Here is a 10,826-nt window from a genome sequence, read left to right as displayed (position 1 = left end):
AATCAATAGTCCTCCATTACTCTTAATAATGGGAGTGACCACAATTCATTGAGTTTACTATAACCCCAGTGGTCTGCAACTCTTCTGAATCTGCACACTTTTTTAAAGATTTTATTTTATTTTTAAAAGATTTTATTTATTTATTTATTGAGAAACAGAGAGAGAGAGAGAAAGAGACAGAGACAGAGGGAGAAGCAGGCTCCATGCAGGGAGCCTGATGTGGGACTCAATCCCAGGTCTCCGGGATCAGGCCCTGGGCTGAAGGCGGCACTAAACTGCTGAGCCACCCGGGCTGCCCTTAAGATTTTATTTTTAAGTAATCTCTACACCCAATATGGGGCTCGAACTCAGAACCCTGAGATCAAGAGGTGCATGCTCTACTGACAGAACTAGCCAGGCGCCCCTGAATCTGCACTCCTTCTTATGTGTCTCATCTCTCCAAGGTTACTAGATCCTGTTTCTTACACTTCAGGCCACCGGCTGGATTGCTACATAAAAGGACTGTTTGCCATCTTACCTCATCTATTTTGCTCAACTTCCTGTTATTAGATCTTCTCCCAATTATGCCTGTTTCCTAGAACAGCTCCATTAGTGCTACTTCTTGACTCCTGCAGTCTCTTGCCTTCACAGGCCACCACTGCTGATATTCTATTGATTGAGTACACTTTATAACAGAGAATTTAAAAATTAAAGTTTCCCTGAAAACAAAGAACATATTTTGATCTATTTTTTTTCTGTATGAAACAAACATTTTTCCTCAGTCGTTTATCTTGTTGGAATTAAAAGTACTACTAACAAAGAGAGATCCCTCCACATAAATATGGAAATAAAACTGATTTCTTATTGAATAAGCATAAGAGAGAACATGCATGTAGGTAGGCCATAAAGACTATAGAACTGGGATAAAATTCTACGCAATTTATATGGCAAAGCAGGTACAAAATTCACTTGGGAATTGAGATAGCTATTTGTTTAGTTAATTGACCTCCTCCAAAAGAATAATAAAACTTCTTTTATCTTTCTAAGAAATTAATGGTTATACCTGGCAATGTGCATCTAAATGATCAGAGGAGGGAATGAATAGCAACATTTTTTCATACACTTTCCTTATCATGCCTGAACCTCCCAATTACCCAGGCAAGGAGGAAATAACCACAGTTCACAGACTGTATAGACCCCAAAAGGTTGAAGTAACATGTTCCAGAATATGCAGTCACTTGGTATAGTACTATGACTCCTTTCCTTTCCTTCCTTCCTCCCTTCTTTTCCCCTTCCTTCCTTCCTTCAATTTTTTAAAGATTTTATTAATTTTTTAGAGAGAGAGAGAGAAACAGAGCACAAGCAGGGGAAACTGCTGGCAGAGGGAGAGGGAGAAGCAGGGTCCAGCTGAGCAGGGAGCCCAACAGGGGCTTCAGTCTCAGGACTCTGGGATCATGACCGGAGGCAAAGGCAGATGTTAAACCCACTGAGAACCTAGGTGCCCCTCTTCTTTTCTTTTTAAACAATAAGTTGGAGTTTATTTTTTTCACAGCAAAGTAGCACATAGGGATGTAAGATTGTTAAAATATTGCATCTGGGCACTCTTCCACTCTTCAGTTCTCTTTTATATCTTTGTTCTCATTTTTATTCTATATAGTTGTTAAGTTCATTATAATGTTCTATACATGACTAAGCTTTTAAATTACTGCAACATTTTCAAGTCTTTCTCTCATTATTGGGGAATTTTCCCTTAGGGGAAATTATAATTAACTTGATTACCTTTTATCCAGAAAATAAAAGAAAATAATAGAGACTTGCTTTCTAAGTAAGATTTTTTTAAATAAAACTTTCCCACAATTGATTAAAGTAAGTGAGATGAAAAGTGTGCTTTGAGCTCTATATTACTTTTAGAAATATTCAAAATTGTTTGCTTTATGAATTTATCAGGATTTTTTGGGTGCTCATTGATTATTTACTTATCCTATTCTATGCATTATATACACACACATACATGTTGTATGCATTACATATACATATAATCTGGAATATGCCAAGCAGGGATTTTGAGTAATAAGGCTACAGCAACAAATAAAAGAAAGCTCGGCTTTCAAAAAACTTATATTTCTTTGGGGGAGGGAGATAGTGTGCAATTAAATATATAATATTTTAGGTAGAATACTCTGCAGTGGTAACAAAGAAGAGTAAGCTACAGCTGTGCAACATTAAGAAAAATTTAGATAAATTCTCAAGTTTTGCACAACATTGCTGTAGGCATATTGGTTTATCACTCTTAAGAGAACCTGCAATGGAGTCCAGGACCTTCTCTAATAATAGCAATTATTAAGTGCTTTTTCTTATTACCACACACACTTGCAACTCTGAGAACTTGGAAACACCAATCTAATAATATCAATACCACCATAGACTCCACAATGGCTTCTTATATCCTAGAAAACTCTTAACAAGCATTTCCACCAAAGTACTTCAGTGAGTAAAGGATGCGATGAAGGGTACAATAACCAAGGCTCAGATGATTGTCAAAGACTGTCAAAGTGCTTAAACCTTGCATTTTGACAAAAATATACCAACATATTTATACTCTACATGTAATATGCTTACTTAAAAATAACATTTTATTTATAATTATATATTATATGGAGAAAACTTGCTGCCATCTCATTGATTTGTGGATGCAATACTGGTGAATTTCACCTATTCGTTTTAGAAAATGGAATGAGAAGTTGACATTTTATTTTCATTTCAGTTTAATTTTCTCAGATTTTGTATTGCAATATTGTATTACTCTTTATTATCCATATTGAGTAACATACATGATAAAGGAAGATATGTGTGACAAAGTGATCCTTCCAAATACCAACGTTTTACTTTATCCCCTTTCAGTTCTTAGCTGTTAGAAAAAAGACCTTCAAGATAATTTATATTTCTTTAGCATAGCGGTGTTGTTTGAACTAGCTTAGTAATAAAAAGGTAAAGAAAGAAAGGGGGTTGGAATAATACTGGAATAGTTCACAAAAGAAAGTGTTCTAGGAAACAGGGCCACTCTGCTGCTGAATGAAGTGGGGAGACACTGGGGCTGTGGGGCTGAGACCCAGCCAGACCCAAAAGAGTCACTGAAGGTTCTTGGTCTTGTCATGAGAAGGAATTCAAGAACAGACATGCAGCACAGCTAATGAATAACAGAAGCAAGAATGTTTATTAAAGCAAAAAATAAACTCTCAAAATAGGACAGCAGTGAGCTCAAGACTATGAGTGAGATGTACACCCTAAGGGTCAGGTTTCTTTTATTGACAGTTGGGCGTGGAATATTCATTACTTGGGGTAGGAAAACATTTTCGAGCTTTTCCTTCTTAATTTGGTCAGGGGTTTCTGGTCATGCCACCAGCCATCTTGGACCTGTCTGGTTTGATCCAGCTTCTTGTGGTGTGCTGCCAGGATAGGCCTTGGATTTTCCAGTAGCTGGCCATGACTTTCTCATTGCTGACCCTTGGGGTGTCTTGTTAGACCCTAACAAATTGCTTATACTAACAGTTCTAGAGTCCCTCAAGAAACTGAACTAGAGATTGGCTGGATCCAGAATTTGGTTTTTATGCCTGTTTTTTTACGTTCCCTGATAATCAGTTTCATTCACTCTGTGGCAGAGAAAAAAGTTACCAGCAGTCTGGGGTCAGACACTGATATGTTAGTGAAGCAAAGAGGTCTTCAGCAGCTGCTTCAATTAGAAAATTCTTGGGGAAGAGCTCTGACTGTTCTAGCTTGGGTTACATGCTCAACCCTGGATGAATGATAATAGTCATAGGATGTGTGATTGATTGAGTCTTAGGGGATATGATTGGCCCTTCAGGACCTATGTGTTTGACATGAAGTGGAACAAAATATACCATCCCCAAATATGCCTCTTTTGTATACTGACTTTTTGAGGTTGATTATTTTTAAGGATGGGCAAACTCAGGAGAAGCTCTGAAAACTGGATAGAAGTTACTCTTTTGTAAAAGACATTTTATGTATAATGGATATCTCCATTTATAAAGGTGTCTCCATCTCTGTACCAGAAAAGGAAAGTGACTAAATCTTTAGGAACTCTTATCAATAAAGAAGGCAATGACTTAATCTGCATAACAACCGTAACTTTGCTTATTGTGCTTCCCTGGCAACCCCCGCATAACTGGTCTTAGCTCCCTGTACCCTCTAACATTTTCTTCTGTCTTTAGCTGGAGATGGTATTTGAGGTGATGAATTGGACCATTTGGGGGAACTACTCAGTTTCTCCTGGATAGCTCCCATTGTATATAGGGATATTATTAAACTTTTCATTTTTCTCCTATTAAGCTGTCTTTTATTATGAAAGTCTCAGCCAAGAACCTAGAAAGGAAGAGGGAATATTATTATTCCTCCCTGACTGATGCATCAATAAATGTCCTATGACGCAATCAATGCAGAAATATAAGTAACACTCACTGGCTATGGTTCGTAGGATTAGAAGAAAACAAGAGCAAAAAGAAGAAATTCAGTAAGGAAGCTACTGAGATATTGTTGGCAATTTAGAAGATGAATGAGGCAAAGATGTAATTAAAAGTTGACTCCTCAAAGTGAACCTTGATATGGCACATGCTGTTTCAATTCTAGGTCACATCTCTAGCACCTCATCTCTCTTAACAACTAATATTTAGTAATTAGGACTTTGATATAATTTAGAGGAAAAAAATCAAATACTATATTTAGTATTTATCCCAAGAGTTAAGAACATAGGTCTTATATTTTTTCTTTTGTAATAGAAAATATGGTATTCTTTCATTCTTATTCAATAATAATACAAAATATGAAGACGGTACTCTTGACACTTAACTTTCCCTGAATCAGGTTTATTTTTTGGTCGTCACACCAGAAGATCCAAGCTGAGCTGAAAGAACTTGATGAGGTTATTTAATTCACTTTAGTTAATACAAAATAACCATCTACTAAGTTCTGTACTGTGCACTAATCAATACAGACAGAGCTGAGTAAGACACAACGTGAAGAAGACACAATGCTAGTTTACTTCAAGGAACTGATAATGTAGTCAATGATGTAAAGTGTATATAAATAATTACAGTCCAAGATACTTGATAAGCACTTTAAAGTAAAAACAGAATAAAACTTAAAATAATCTATGTTTCTTTTTTTTTAAGATTTTATTTATTTATTCATGACAGACACAGAGAGAGAGAGAGAGAGAGAGAGAGGCAGAGACACAGGCAGAGGGAGAAGCAGGCTCCATGCAGGGAGCCCGACATGGGACTCGATCCTGGGTCTCCAGGATCACACCCCAGGCCGAAGGCAGTGCTAAACTGCTGGGCCACCTGGGCTGCCCAAAATACTCTATGTTAATACTGAGGAAACAAATTTATTTCGCCTTAAGGTATTAAGAAGGACTTATAGGAGTCCTGTAAAAATAAATAGGATTCAAATAATAAAGGAAATTTGGGGAAGGCATGCAAAACTGAGTCAGCAGTTGTAACAGATCTTAATCTTTAATTCATGCAAGTAAAGTTTCACAAGGAAGTAAATATATTTTGGACATATACACAAAACCCTATCATCTAGTATATATAGATCATGCAGCACACTAAGTGAATGAGGGTGAATTGGGTAGATAGAACTCTACCTCACTCCCAGAAAACTAGAGAGATGAGAGATAAATGTACTATCTTCTGCTCTTTCCTAGTGAATCATCACCATCTATATCAGTTTTAAAGTTTTCTAATGTGTAAACAAGACTCAAAATAATATCTCATTTTCAAATGGTGTTCAATTATGTAAATCTCTATCTTTCATCTTTGCTTTTATTAGCATAGCAGTGTCCAGTGATTATAATGAGAGCATTTTTTTCAACTATTCAAATGTCATTTATTTAAGGAGCAAAATTTTTGCATAATACACCTACAAAAGATCAAATAGATAAATAATTCAAGGAATATTTATGAGTCTATTCATTTGTTTTGCAAGCCTTCTATCTCAGTAGATGAATTAATGTGCAAATTAAATATTCATGAGCCAATTTGTGTTATTGGTTTATTTTGTGATATCCAGATGTTATTTTTTCCCTCTTTGCATTTAGTAATTATCATTTGAGATTCAAATGCAAACACTAGGCATAGTTGTCATACCTATACATCATTAAAAATGAATAATAAGGCACCATAAGATAAAGCATTTTGCTTATTGCTTTCTTTTCAGTAAGACAATACCATTGGGAATCTTATTTTCTACTTCAAAATAATTTTGTACCTACAACATCTCTGCTTATGAGAGTAGCATTTTATAATGTGGTAGTTTTAAAATTTTTTCTTCTCAGAATCCTTTTGTATGCTTAAAATTATTGACAACCTCAAAGAAAACCAAAAGAGTTGTTTTTTGTCTGGGGTATAACTAGTAATTTTGGCTGTATTAGAAATATTATAAATTAAAATTGGTAAATTTAAAAATAATTTATCAATTTATTTTAAAATAATAGTTATATATTAACAATCATATATATTAACATTAATAACATTGTTTTATAAAATTAATTCTATTTTCAAAGACAAAAATAAAAATCATACCACCATTCGCTTGTCAAACCACCAGACTGGCTTCCATTCTTAATATTTCATTACAACTTGTTTTGGCAAGGACAACCAATATTCTGTATACTGCCAAATCCAGCAAGTACTCCTTGCCTTTATATTTTTATATTACTGGTTTTCTCTGTTGCATTTAAGGGAAACAAAACAACAACAAAAACAACATATACATATGCTTTAAATAATGAATTGTTTTTTAAAAACCTTAAAATAAGAAAAATACTCTTACTCACACATTTATCATTTCCAACATTCTTCACTCCTTTGTGTAAAGCCAAATTTTTTTTAAAGCCAAATTTTTAAAAAACTTTTTATCATTTTTTTTAGCCCAGAGAACATCCTTAATGTGTCTTGTAATACTATCAACAAAGTCCTCTTTGTTTATGATGGAGAATACGACACAAAATTCTAGATAATGTTGACTTAGTGTCTGCTTGTTTTCTTTCAGTACTTTAAAGAAGTCTTATTTATTTATTTATTTATTTATTTATTTATTTATTTATTTATTTAGAGTGCAAGTGTGGGGAGGGACAGAAGGGGAGAGAGAGAAAGAGAGAATCTCAAGCAGTCTCTGCTGCTCGAGGAGCCCGAACACAGAGCTCCATCTCACAGCCCAGAGATCATGACCTGAGCTGAAATCAAGAATCAGATCCTAAATGACTGAGCCACCCAGGCGCCCCTAAAGAAGTCTTTTCACTGCTTTCTGACACTATTTCTGATGAGAAGTCTGGTCCTTCTTAATATCAGTCCTCTGTTCACAATGAATCTTTTCTTGGCTGTCGTAAATTTTTTTAAGTAATCACTTTTAGCCTTTCAATATATGTATTCTGGTATAGTTTTCTTTCTGTTTATTCACCTTGAAGTTTGCAGAGCATTATGAGATCTGTGGGTTTATAATGTTGTCCAAATTTGGAAATTTTTTCAACCACTATTTCTTCAAATATTTTCCTCCATCTCTTCTCTTTCTGAAACTCCAGTTAAAGATATATTAAATTGCTTTATTTTGCTGCATGTATCACTAGATTCTGGTCAGATTGTTTTCAGCATCTTGTATCCTTGTGCTTCAGTTTGGATATTTTTTATTGCCCTTTCTTCAAATTCATTAGGCTTATCTTTTTTTCCTATAACCTCTAATCTCCTATTAGGCCAACCTAGTGAATTTTTCATTTCATAATTTTTTTCAGCCCTAGAAATTCTATTTAATCTAGCTTTATTGCTTCTGTTTATCTTTTTTATTATATGCATATCTTCTTTAAATCCTTGAACATATTTGTAGCAGATGTTTCTTAAAGTCCTTACCTGCTAATTTCATCACTTCTGTCATTTCTGGTTCCTTTTCTATTTACTGATATTTTTCCTGGTTGCAAGTCACGTTTTTCCTACTTCTTTTTATATTTTGTAATTTTTATTGGATGGTGGACACTGTGAATTTTTTGTCACTTTGTATTTAGATGTCATCCCTCAGACAGTATTGAGTTTTGGTAGGTAGTTAACTTACTTGTGGGTCAGCCTTATCCTTTCAAGTCTTGTTTTTAAGAAGCATTGTTAGGTCTAAAGTAGCCTTTTATCCTAGGACTATTTTTTAAGTAAGTAAACCATTCTCTTTGTCCAATCTAATAAGCAACAATTTTATACTGTTAATTTTTAAAATACTAATGATGCATTATCTATTAATTTGTGAATTATTAAAATTTAAAGAATTTATTAAAGCCACATTTACATGCCATTCCCTGATTTCTTTTGAAACTGCCTCTTTTGAGTCTGCCTCTCTGCTTCTCCCTCTACTCCTCCCCCCACTCGTGTATACTCTCTGTGAAATACACAAATAAATCTTAAGAAAAATAATTCTTCATAATGCAGACTTTGAGGAAATGTGGGAACTTTTGAGAAAAATATTAATTACATGTATCAAGAAATAGAATGTGGAGATATAAATGACAATTCAATTCCCTCAATGTAGATATCCATTTAGAAATGCCTCAACTAACACAGATAAATGGGAGAATTAATGTTGAAAATGAAGAAGCAATATTGCTTTACACATTAATAGTTTATGTTCAAGTAAAAACCTACATTACCTGAAAACAATTTCAAATTTTGGTAAGATCATAGGACCTATTTACTTAGTCACTAGATGGGCAGGAATAGTTAATATGTTATGTTGTTTTCATAAAATGAAGCGATTAAGGTTAGAAGATCTAGTTTTTGGTAGGGGATCAAAACTCTGCCCTGACAGTGGCTACTTGTACTTTGTTGAGCAACCTCTCTTAAATTTTATGAAGGTTTCTACACTGTGGATATTTGGTTAGAAATATATATCTATATAATGAATTATATATTTATATAATGCCAGTGGTGATTTACAAAAGCAAAACTGTTTTTCAACTTCAAAGATCAAGCTAATAGAAGAAAGATATCTTGTAGTTATCCACAATAAGTACAAAGAACAATATATGGTTTCAAGTATATTGTATAATTGTGATCTTTTCTCCTCTCAATATGCATAAACAATAAGTTTGCCAGTGCTTATGGGAAAATTAACGTGAAATGAAAGATGAAAGAATTACATGAATGTAAAAGACCAGAAAAAAGTATGAGTGATTTTCTCTGTCCTTTGTGTATTTAGAATATCATGCTTCATGGTATTGTCAAAAACAATATTTAAGAGATGAAAAGAAATGTTCCCAAAAGAGATCAGCGACTTACAAAAACAGATGAAGTCAAATCTTACAAAGTAAACACGTATCAATATATCTCTCGGTGTTTATTGAGTTATCGTGTCTTTTTGTTCCACAGCTTTAGCTGTTTACTCTATCTTCAAATTTATCTTTCTCTTTGAACCCATATAATCAGAAATTATACGGAAAGAAAGCTACTAAAGATGACCTAGGTGAACGGAATGATTTAACCCTTCTTTGAATTTTACAGTGTGACTACACATTATATAATTGTGTAAAACACTGAATAATATAAAGCACCATGAAAGTAGAATTCAAAGAAATTGAATTATACTTTTTCTCATTTTCAAATTTTATACATAAAATATCTACAGTATCAGCATAGGTAGGTTAAAAAATAATAAAATATTAGGTAACAATTGTCTCTAACTTACATGCTTAACATGTCAAAATTCCAAACATTTTTTATATCATGGTCCAAATATAATTTTTTTCAACTTTAATAGAATATATGCATAAATGTGGGCAAGGCACACATTTGTGCTTCCTTTTCCTTATCTGAAAATTAGTGCTACAGTATCTGCATGTGCCATAGATTGTCAGTGCTTCCTAATATCGATCTCATCTTTGTCTTAGTAATGGTAAACTTCCTCTTCTCTGCCTACTTCTTTACAAAGTGTTAGCAGGGAAGATGTCCATCCAGCAGAAGACTATGATTTCTATCCTAACCTCCTAGCAGCCCTATATGGCCCTGTCAACTCTCTGGTCACATGACTGAGTCCTGGCCATAAGGACGAGCACAAGGTCTAGATCACACCTTAAGCAATAGTCGAATTTCTCGTAATTACCTTTCCCTCATTGGTTTAGAATCTAGATACAGTGCTAACAGGCTAGCCTTGTGGATGAAAAGTGAGTGAGAGCAACAATTTTGACCTGTGCTGTCCAGATCAGTGGCTACCAGCTGCATGGGGCTGTTCAGTCCTTAAAATGTGGTTACCATGACTGATGAAATGAATTTTAAATTTATTTGGTTTTATTTATTTATTTTTTTAATGTGTTTTTTTTTAAAGATGTATTTATTTACTTATGATAGACAAAGAGAGAGAGAAAGGCAGAGACACAGGCAGAGGGAGAAGCAGGCTCCATGCTGGGAGCCCGAAGTGGGATTCAATCCTGGGACTCCAGGATCACATCCTGGGCCAAAGGCAGGCACCAAACTGCTGAGCCACCCAGGGATCCCCAATTTATTTGGTTTTAATTAATTTAAATTTAAAAATTGATACTCTGGTTATCAAAGAATTTTTAAGTATTTTTGAAACATACATAAATTAATCTATTTTTTAACTGAGACTTTCATGAAATCTAAAAATGGAACAAGTATTTCCCAATTAACATGTAATTAATTAAGCATCCACTTAACATCTAACTGAATTTTTTTTTTTTCTAACTGAAATTCAATGCATGTTTGAATTATAACATTTTGGACATAATAGGATACGTTGAATCGATTTTAAAGTTAATATCATCTGTTTCTTTTTATTTTTTAAAT

Source organism: Canis lupus, chromosome 1 (genome assembly GCF_011100685.1).
Source record: "Canis lupus familiaris isolate Mischka breed German Shepherd chromosome 1, alternate assembly UU_Cfam_GSD_1.0, whole genome shotgun sequence".
Classification (NCBI taxonomy): Eukaryota; Metazoa; Chordata; class Mammalia; order Carnivora; family Canidae; genus Canis; species Canis lupus.
The sequence above is the reverse complement of the archived record's forward strand: the minus strand, read 5'-3'. Positions refer to the sequence as shown.